The sequence below is a fragment of the Otolemur garnettii genome, unplaced genomic scaffold (genome assembly GCF_000181295.1).
Source record: "Otolemur garnettii isolate 467f Iridium unplaced genomic scaffold, OtoGar3 scaffold00005, whole genome shotgun sequence".
NCBI lineage: Eukaryota > Metazoa > Chordata > Mammalia > Primates > Galagidae > Otolemur > Otolemur garnettii.
In genome coordinates this window covers 14,160,621-14,170,537 of record NW_003852400.1, presented here as the reverse complement: position 1 = coordinate 14,170,537, position 9,917 = coordinate 14,160,621, and positions in this window count along the sequence as shown.

Sequence of the window (9,917 nt, the reverse complement as noted above, 5' to 3'; positions counted from 1 at the left end):
AATATGCTTTTTTGTAAGAATAATGGCTTTTATTTACTGAGTGCTTAGTATGAACCAGGCAATGTGTAAATGCTTTGCACATATCTTTTCATTCCATCTCCTTAGTTCAGGTCACCGATACTTGAATAGGTCAATTAGTGGACATGTCATAAGTGGCAGGGTCAGGCTTTGACTCCAGGTGTGTCTGACTCCATATAGCTATACTAGTCAACTTCACCCTTCAGAATGATGCGCCAAGTTTGTAAAGTAGTTTTCCGTACCCTCTAGGTAACTGTCATACACAAGATGTACAATGCTTCATGTTTGAAGGATTAACTAAATGTTTAAGTCGTCAACACCTCTGCCCTATCCAGAGAGTTAAGGAAGAGCAGATTCAGTGTGGTCCCAAGGAATAAATACTTTTTTAACAAAGAAACTTGGTGATAACAGTGAAGGAGGTCAAGAACTTTAATAAACCATATGCTTGTAGGTTTTTCTTCCATCCCATTTCTGTGTCAGAGCAGCTCTCCACTTTTTCTTTTCTTTGTAAAGGAAAATTCAAGCTGTTACATCCTGAGAAGGTCTCACCTTCCCTAGGGGGTGGCTGATGTGCTGGGGAGGGAAGAAAATGAATGGCAATGAGGCCACTGCTTCTTTGGAAAGACAGAGTGACAAGTGGCTGGTTGCGAATTTATTTTAAAACTTTCCCCATCTTGGCAAGCACAAATGCCTTCTGCTTATCATGGGAACATATTTGTAAAATGGTATTTTTCATACACCATGTCTGGGGATTTTGTCTAGAGAAGGTAATATTGGTGTTTAGAGAAGAGTTGAGAAGCCAAAAATCTGTGACCCATTGCAGTAAATGATTTTCTTTCCAATTTATTTTGCTAAGTAAATGGTACTGATATATATATATTTTTTACAATAGGTCAAACAAATGTCTGTTTTTTTGTATATATGTGTGGCGATTTGGTATGTAAATCTGTCTCAAAAGACTACCTACCGTGCACCTTTATTGAATAATAATATATTTGTGGCAAAATTACTTTTTAATAAGTTAGAAATTAACCAGAAAGATCTGAATATTTTGGCTGTATTTGAACAGCCAAGAAAACAAAAATGTCAGCCTCTATTTGGAAAATTTAAAAATACCTTCATAAATCTACTTTAAAACCTCTAACTATAATTCTGCTGACCATTGACCTGTAGCAGCAGCTTTTGTAAAAATATGTTCCTCTGAGAGCCCAGAAATGGAACCAATTTGTTATAATGCAATTTATTTTAAATTTCTCAGCTGCAGCCTTTACAGCTTGGATTTTGAGGAGTGACGGGGGAAAGCCTAATTTATGTATTGGGATAGCCAACCAAAAAGAGTTGCTAGAATTTAATTTTAGTTTTTCTTTTCTTTCTTTTAAAATAAATTCAAAGGGTGGTGGATATTCTGGTACAAAGAGTGGGAGTTGAGTCTGCAGGTCATTTATTCCACCAGGATGTAGAAGAGAAGTTGGACTAAGACCTTGAGTACTGAGACTCCAAGAAAGGATAACCCATGACGAAGTTTCACTAATTTTTCACAGGCACTTAGTATTATGCATGGATACAATCACCGTACCTGCCTATATTGCAGTGCAAAAGATGATCTACCTTGGTATTAAGAATGGTAACTCCACAATGATCTAGGATGGTAGAAATAAGTAGATGCTGTTGGAGCTTGATAAGACAAGTTCTCTAGAGGAGAAGCTAGAGTTACTTGCTTTTTAGGTAACTATTTGGGAATAAAAGGGCTACTGAATTTCACTGTAATAGAAGAAATGGGTCTTGTTAATTTACTCCCCCAAATTGTATTGCATTTGAAATTCAAGTGTCCAGACCAAATTTAGTCTTTGCAGTTATAACCCTAGAAAGCTGGCTGTGAAAATAAAAGTAGTATAATGAAAGGTTAATGTTTAACAGAGAAGCTTTATTAATCTCACCCTGGAATGCAGTAGAGATATCACTATTAACTAAAAAGGAAAAATCTCTGGAACCATGCACTAGCTCCATTCTTGTTGGCTGTAAAGCAGCCAACAAGTTGTTTAATCTTTCTTTTCCCCAATTTTCTTATGTGTAAAACTAGGACAACATAATTGTCTATTTGACAATGCTTTTAAAAGATTACATGAGCTATTATTACTGTTGGCCCATAAAATATGCCATTCATGTTATATGTTACTTGTTTCATTATTAATTTATTGTCATTTAACTTGTGATTGTCCCTTTAGGACATACATATTAACATATCTGAAATATTAATTCATCAAGTAGGCAAATGATCTCTTTAGTAAGGTTGCCAGATTTAGCAAATAAAAATACAGAACACCCAGTTAAATTTGAACATTTGATAACATTTTTAGTTTAAGTATGTCTGAAATATTTCATTCTTAACTGTGCAATGTTCTAATAGCATTTCTAGACTTTTAGGAAAGTAATGGCTTTGTTTCTCTATAATTCCAATAATTGCTTGAGACTATTTTTTCCTTTACATGCTTGAAATTTTATGAATGGGCCAAATACTATGAGTTGGGATATGAAGTGTTCCTTTTGACCAAGATTGAGTCATGGCATGGTTAATGTCACCAGAAAATCATGGAATGAGGTACAAGGTTATCTCACAAACCAAGTCAAAGAGAAATAACCAGGTTCTCTGTGGAAACTACTGGAAACAGAAAAAATCTTACTTACAGGTGTTGAAAAGCTGTTAGAATGTAGCTCTAAAACAGCTAGAAGAGAATCTGTAATAAAATATAAGCAAAAACAATCCAGAAGAAAGCATAGCAAAGAGATGGGGGAGAAAATGATAATATTAGGAGTCAGAAATGCCCTGAGTTCCTGGAGTCGGATGACCAAAGTAGATGTACCACTGGCCTTTTCAATGATAAGAGCCATTAAATTCTCAGTCTAACACCCATTTGCATTCAATCCTCCACAGTCATAGCTGAAAGTCTCCTAGCAAATAAAGCAAGTAAAGGTCATCTACAAGTTTTGGAAACAGAGAATTGTTCCAGGATAGGAGAGTACCTAGGGAGTGGGGAAGGAAGATAGATAGGGAAAAACACAAACTTGGTTCCTGTCTGATTTTGCCTGATCTCTCTCCTACATTAGAAGTTACATAAATTCCTCACCAATTTGGTTATCTGTTGCTGCATAACAGAACCTGACAAAACTTAGTGGCTTAAAACCACAATGTGTTACGTGTGTCCCTTATTATTCTGTGGGTTGACTGCCTTTATCTGGCTGGTTCTCATTTAAGGTCTTCAAGCCATTGTAGTTAGATGGCAGATGGGATCTGTAGTCATCAGAAGGCTAACTTGGGCTTGAAATCCAAGATGCTGACTCACATAGCTAGAAGAAGGACCTGTTGGCTCAATGCCCAGGTGGGGCTACCAATCCACGAACCATGCGGCCTGAGTGCCTTATTACAGCATGTAAGCTAGGTTCAAGGAAAATATTTCAAGAGACAGAGATAAAGGCTGCAATGTTTCTTAAAATTTACCCTCAAAGCCATAAAGCATTTCTTCTTCTGTATTTCATTGGTCAAAACTAACAGGGCCGTTTCAGATATAAAGGGAGGAGACTACACCAGGTATGAATCTAAGAACTCATGGTTTTCCAGGAGGACAGGGGAGGGAAGTGCATCTCTGGAAATTAACTACCATATTATGCTAATTAAAGTGGCAATTCCCAGTACTCTTTCACATCAGAACACCTATCACAAAATGCAGTTTCTTAAATTATTTGTTTTACTTTGTTATTATTTATTTTTCCCAGAAGAAGGTAAATTCTTTGAAGGCTCTGACAACATCTACTCTATAGTGCCCCTTACAATGCTTGAACATAGTAGCCATTATTGAAAGAGTAAATACCCCACTTAATATATACATTCTTCCTTGAAACTAGGTCTGTTGTGCTTTGAAGATGATGTATATATACTCCATTTATTGAATCACATTTTTATAACACCCGAATGTTACTAGCCTGGAGATCAGGGTAACTATGCAGAGAAAGATCAATCGATCTAGATTTATTTGGAGAAATTATTTTGGTGTAATGTAATACTGAAAACACATGAAGAGCTCAGACTAAGGCATTGTTTTGTTAATCTGCTTTTTCATGCCACTACAACTTTGAGTGATTTTTATCCACTACTCTAATAATTCTAGATTTGGTATTAATTGATCTGCTATATATGCAATCTCGACTTCTATAAGATTATCAGAAAATCTTGGAGGGCACTCAGGATATTGATGGGGATAAGATAGGAGCAGGCACCTTAAGAATGGCACAACTAGTAATAATATGGGTCATGGCCCAGATTAGTGTATAATTAATAGTAGTCATTGTTGATAACATAATTACTATTAATAAATATTTAACAAATAAAATGTATACTAATATTCTATGTGAGAATAAGTTGTAAACATATAAGCTTTCTGTAGAAGGGAATTAAACTAACTCCTGTTATTTCCATTTCTTTCTTATACCAGTACTTTTATTTTCTAAAGAATCATCAGAAATATTGTGCAACAGCAAATAGCCCTCAGAAATATTTTGATAAGTTGAATTAGACAAGTGAAGATTTCAGTTCCTTAGAAACACACATACTTTAAAGAAAATGGATAAAAACTTCTGGGGCAATTTGAGTTTTGGTTTTGTCAAGTTTTTCGTGTTTGCAAAATCGTTTGAGGCATTGGATGACCTAGAACACGGTTTTATTTTTCCTGTCCCTTGATTGGAGTCTGCAGAGTATCAGAGTGCAGTGGAAGCATCATCTGTATTCCCTTCGTGTCTCAATGCTTCATAAATAAAGCAAGGAAGGGACTTTTAGTGGTTGATATCATTCTGGTCAATATTACAATTGCTATGATCTTAGGCAATGAGAAAATAATAGGGGTTTTCAGACATCTTTGTAATATATAACTTAATTCTACAATTCTGAAGTCAGATGATCTTGAATATGAACCTACACTCTGCTATTTAATATTGAGATACTTTCAGCAAGGGTCTTTACCTGTCTAGGATTCGGTTCTCCACCTGAAAACTAAACTTCATAGTAGTACTTGTTTCATGTGGTTGTTTTGGGGATTAATAAATTAACTTGTATAAAGTACTTAGAACAATACTGGGCACATCATAGCAGCATAGAAGTGTAAGCAATTATGATTATGATTATTCTGCATGGATCCTAATCCACAATCTTCAGAAGGAGATAGGACATTTTATTATTTATTACTGTGACCCACTCCTGTAAGTAGGTAAAACCAAGTTTAGAGAAATAGAAATGTTCAGGTAATACCACATAGCAATTGAGTTGCAAATCATTTTCAGCCTCAAAGCTTACAACCTGGGATTGATGTGAAGAAACAGCGATTTTTTTTTTCCTGTGGAAATGCCAAATTCTTTTTCTGTGTTCTCAGAATTCCTGGCTAGTGTCCCCAGCAACACAGTAGGATACGAAGTATCTGGTCTCAAATCGTGGACTACATCAACATAAACCATTTTTCTTTTATTGAAAGTATTATTTATCCAAACAACACATTTTCAATTGTGGGTCATTTTTCTTAGTGCTCCTGGGTTCGGAAGACTTTATGAAAAAAAAAAATTTCTCAGTCTACTAAGCTTTAATTTTGAGATATAATCTATTTTTGTTGTTTCTTTTGATTGTTGTCTTCTGTTTGTTTTTGTCTAGTTTTGTGGTAGTGGTTGGTGATTTGTAGTTTTCTCTCCTTCTACTGCTAATAATTCATGACTGACCTAGATAAAAGTTTTCCTGGTAGGCAGACAGGCAATAATTAGAAGTCTGACTGTATTTAGAACTACTTATATCAAAATGTGATTTAGTGTGCTTCTTCGATAAGGATTTCACTTTGGTCTCTGGTGAGGTAGCAATTACTACATCATCTCTCAGTTTCAACAGCTTAAATATGGCATTTGCAAGCATGGAGCTGTGCAAGCACAAATTTGATGCCTATGTTTAGACTCTTTTTGACCGTGTTGCAAATTTTAAGGCAGCATTTATGAAATGGAAAGTAAAGGGATGACATAGAGACATCCCACCGAGGAACTGCAGAGGTGATTTTTACACGAATGTTTTACTTGATCCGTGAAGAAACTGAAATAGCTTCTGTCCTATGAAACCAACATTTTTTTATAAGGAAAGAATTAATATATATATGATCTCATTATTTCCTCCTATACTAGGGATTAATATTGTACCACATATGTAATATTGAACTTATTCATAAGCAGCTGTTTCTTATTTATTACTTATTTAGCTACCAGTTATTTTTCAGCACATGGGTGTGCTGCTGGGCCACATAGTAAGTACAATAAATTCCTACTGGATGATCAGTAAAGTTAAAAAGATTCCTGGAATTTTTGAAATGAAAAGTTATAATAATTTAAGCACAAAAGGGTTAAGAAAAGACTTCCAGTAAGAGAAAAAAGTGCCTATTTGTTGAAATTAAAAAATATATATTTTAAAATGATGGTTATATAAGCTTTATATGGAAAATATGGGAAATTCTTTTACAGAAAATACATTAATATTAAAGTGAATTTAGTAACATTTTTAGAAAATGTTATTAACCATTGAGGCAGAGAAAACCACTATTTAGAAGACTGTAAGCTTGGGTCTGTAAAAAAAGTATTTTAAGGCTGGGCATGGTGGCTCACACTGAGAGACTGAGGTGGATGGATAGCTTGAGCTCATGAGTTTGAGATCAGCCTGAGCAAGAGTGAGATGTCTGTAAAAAATTAAGTAGGTGTTGTGGTGGGGACCTGTAATCCCAGCTACACAGGAGGTTGAGGCAAGAGGATCACTTGAGACCAAGAGTTTGAGGTTGCTATGTAATAGTAGAGTCACAGATGTAAGTGTGCCCATCACCCAAATAGTGTTCATTGTACCCATTAGGTAAGCTTTTGCCCCTTTCTTCTACTACTCTTGAACCCTGACCCCTGCTTGATTTCCACTAAGTTTTACATTCCTCTATGCATAGGTGTGCACACTTCTAGTTTAATAATGAGTGCATACGGTGTTTGTTTTGCCATTCATATGATACTTCACGTAGCATAATGGTCCTTGGTTCCATCCAAATTGTTGCAAAAGGGTATTAAGTTATCCTTTTTTATGACTGAGTGCTTCATGGTACCAAATTTTGTTAATTCACTTATGAATTGATGGGCACTGAGTTGATTTCATATCTTTGCAATTGTGAATTGCCTTGCAATAAATATTCAGGTACAAGCACCTTGATAAAATGACTTTTTTTTCCATCGGGTAGATACCCAGTAGTGGGATTGCTGGATTGAATGGTAGGTCTACTTTTAGTTCTTTGAGGAATCTCCATACTATTTTCCATAGAGGTTGTACTAATTTGCAGTTCCATCAACAATGTTTGTTATTTTTTTGTCTGCGTCTATGCCAACATCTGTTGTCTTTATACTTTTTAAACCAAAGACATTCTAACAGGGATAAGGTAATATTTGGTAGTGGTTTTAATTTGCATGTCCCTAATGATTAATGATATTGAGTTTTCTTTTTATATGTATGCTGTCCATTTGTCTTATTTCTCACTTTTTAATATTCGCTTTTAATATTTGTTTTTTTCTTTCTGATTTGCTTGAGCTCTTTGTAAGTTCTGGATATTAACCCTTTACTGGATATAAGCTTGAAAATATATTTTCGTATTCTGTAGGTTGCCTACTTGCTCCTTAACCAAGGAGGTAAAAAATCTCTTCAACTGTGAAACAATGAAGAAAGAAATCTGAGATGACAAAAACCAATGAAAAAAACATATCTTCCTGTTGGATTGGTAGAGTTAACATTGTTAATTTTAATTAATTTGTTAATTCTAGGCTACCCAGAGTGATTTACAAATCCAATGCAATCCTCATCAAAATACCAATGCCATATTTCACAGACCAAGAAAAGATAATGTTATGCTTTATTTGGGACCAGCAAAAAGCCTGAGTAGCCAAAGCAATCCTAAATAGAAAGAACAAATCTGGAGTCATCACATTGCCAGATTTCAAATTATACTACAAAGCTATAGTTAAAAGGCAATATGGTATTGGAAAAAAAATAGAGGTATAAACCAAAGGAACAGAGTAGAAATTCAGATTAAAAAAACTACCCACAGTCAACTGATCTTCAATAGCAGATAACAATGCATGCTGGGGAAATACTATTCAACAAATGGTGCTGGGAAAAGTCAATAGCCACATACACAAGAATGAAACAAGTAGTCCTGTATCTCTCATTAATTCTTAAAATGGACAAAACACATTTTGTATTAATAGTATTTTTTAATTTACTAAATCTAATATGGCAGAAATTTCAAATAATGGCTATAATTTTCTATTGGGTTATGACATAAAATTACAAAGACTTTTTTTATTTTTATTAAATCATATTTGTGCACATTAATACTATCATGGGATACAGTGTGTTGTTTCCATATACAATTTGAAATACTTTCATCCAATTCGCCAACATAGCCATCATGTCATTCTCGTAATTGTTGAGTTAAGACATTTATATTTGACATTTAGAAAGATTCACATGTACCCTTATAGGATAAATCATAGGTGTGATCCCAGCCATCACCCTCCCTTCACCCATTCTCCTCCCTCCCCTCCCTCTCCCCTTTCCCCGTATTCTTAGACTACAATTGGATTATAGCTTTCCTATGATAGTTAACAATTAGTTTCATAACAGGGTTGAGTACATTGGATACTTTTTCTTCCATTCTTGAGATACTTTGCTGAGAAGAATATTTTCCAGCTCCATCCATATAAACATGAAGGAGATAAAATCTCCATCTTTCTTTATGGCTGCATAGTATTCCATGGTGTAACTATGCCACAATTTATTGATCCATTCATGGGTTATGGGCACATGGGCTTCTTCCATGACCTAGAAATTGTGAATTGGGCTGCAATGAACATTCTGGTACAGATATCCATATTGTAGCATGATTTTTGGTCTTCTAGGTATATACCTAGCAGAGAAATTATAGGATCAAATGGCAGATCTATATTTAGTTTTCCAAGTTTTCTCCAGATGTCTTTCCAAAAAAACCATATTAGTTTACATTCCCACCAGCAGTGTAGGAGTGTTCCCTTTTCTCTAAAATCCATGCCAGCATCTTTGGTTTTGGGATTTTGTGATATAGGCTAATCTCACTGGAGTTAGATGATATCTCAAAGTAGTTTTGATTTGCATTTCTCAGATGATTAGGGATGATGAGCATTTTTTCATATATCTGTAGGCCATGCGTCTGTCTTCTTCAGAGAAGTTTTTCTTTAAGTCTCTTGCCCACCCTGAGATGGGATCACCTGTTCTCTTCTGGCTAATATATTTGAGTTCTCTGTGGATTCTGGTTATTAGACCTTTGTTGGAAGCATAACCAGCAAATATCTTTTCCTATTCTGAGGGATGTCTGCTTGCTTTAGTTACTGTGTTATTGGCTGTGCAGAAGCTTTTTAATTTGAGGAACTCCCAGTAGTATATTTTTGATGTTGCTTCAGTTGCCCAGGGTCCTCCTCATATTCTTCCAGGCCAGTTTCTTCAAGAGTTTGCCCTACATTTCTTCTAGTGTTTTTATAGTTTCATGTCTTAAATTTAAGCCTTTAATCCAGTGAGAGTCTATCTTAGTTAGTGGTGACAGGTGTGGGTCCAGTTTCAGTTTTCTGTAGGTCGCCAGCTAGTTCGTCCAGGACCATTTGTTAAATAGGGAATTTTTTCCCCACTGAATGTTTTTAATTGGCTTGTCAAAGATCATATAGTGGTAAGTAGCTAGGTTCATCTCTTGGTTCTCTATTCTGTTCCATACATCTACCTCTCTGTTTTTGTGCCAGTACCATGCTGTTTTGGTCGCAATGAATTTATAGTATAT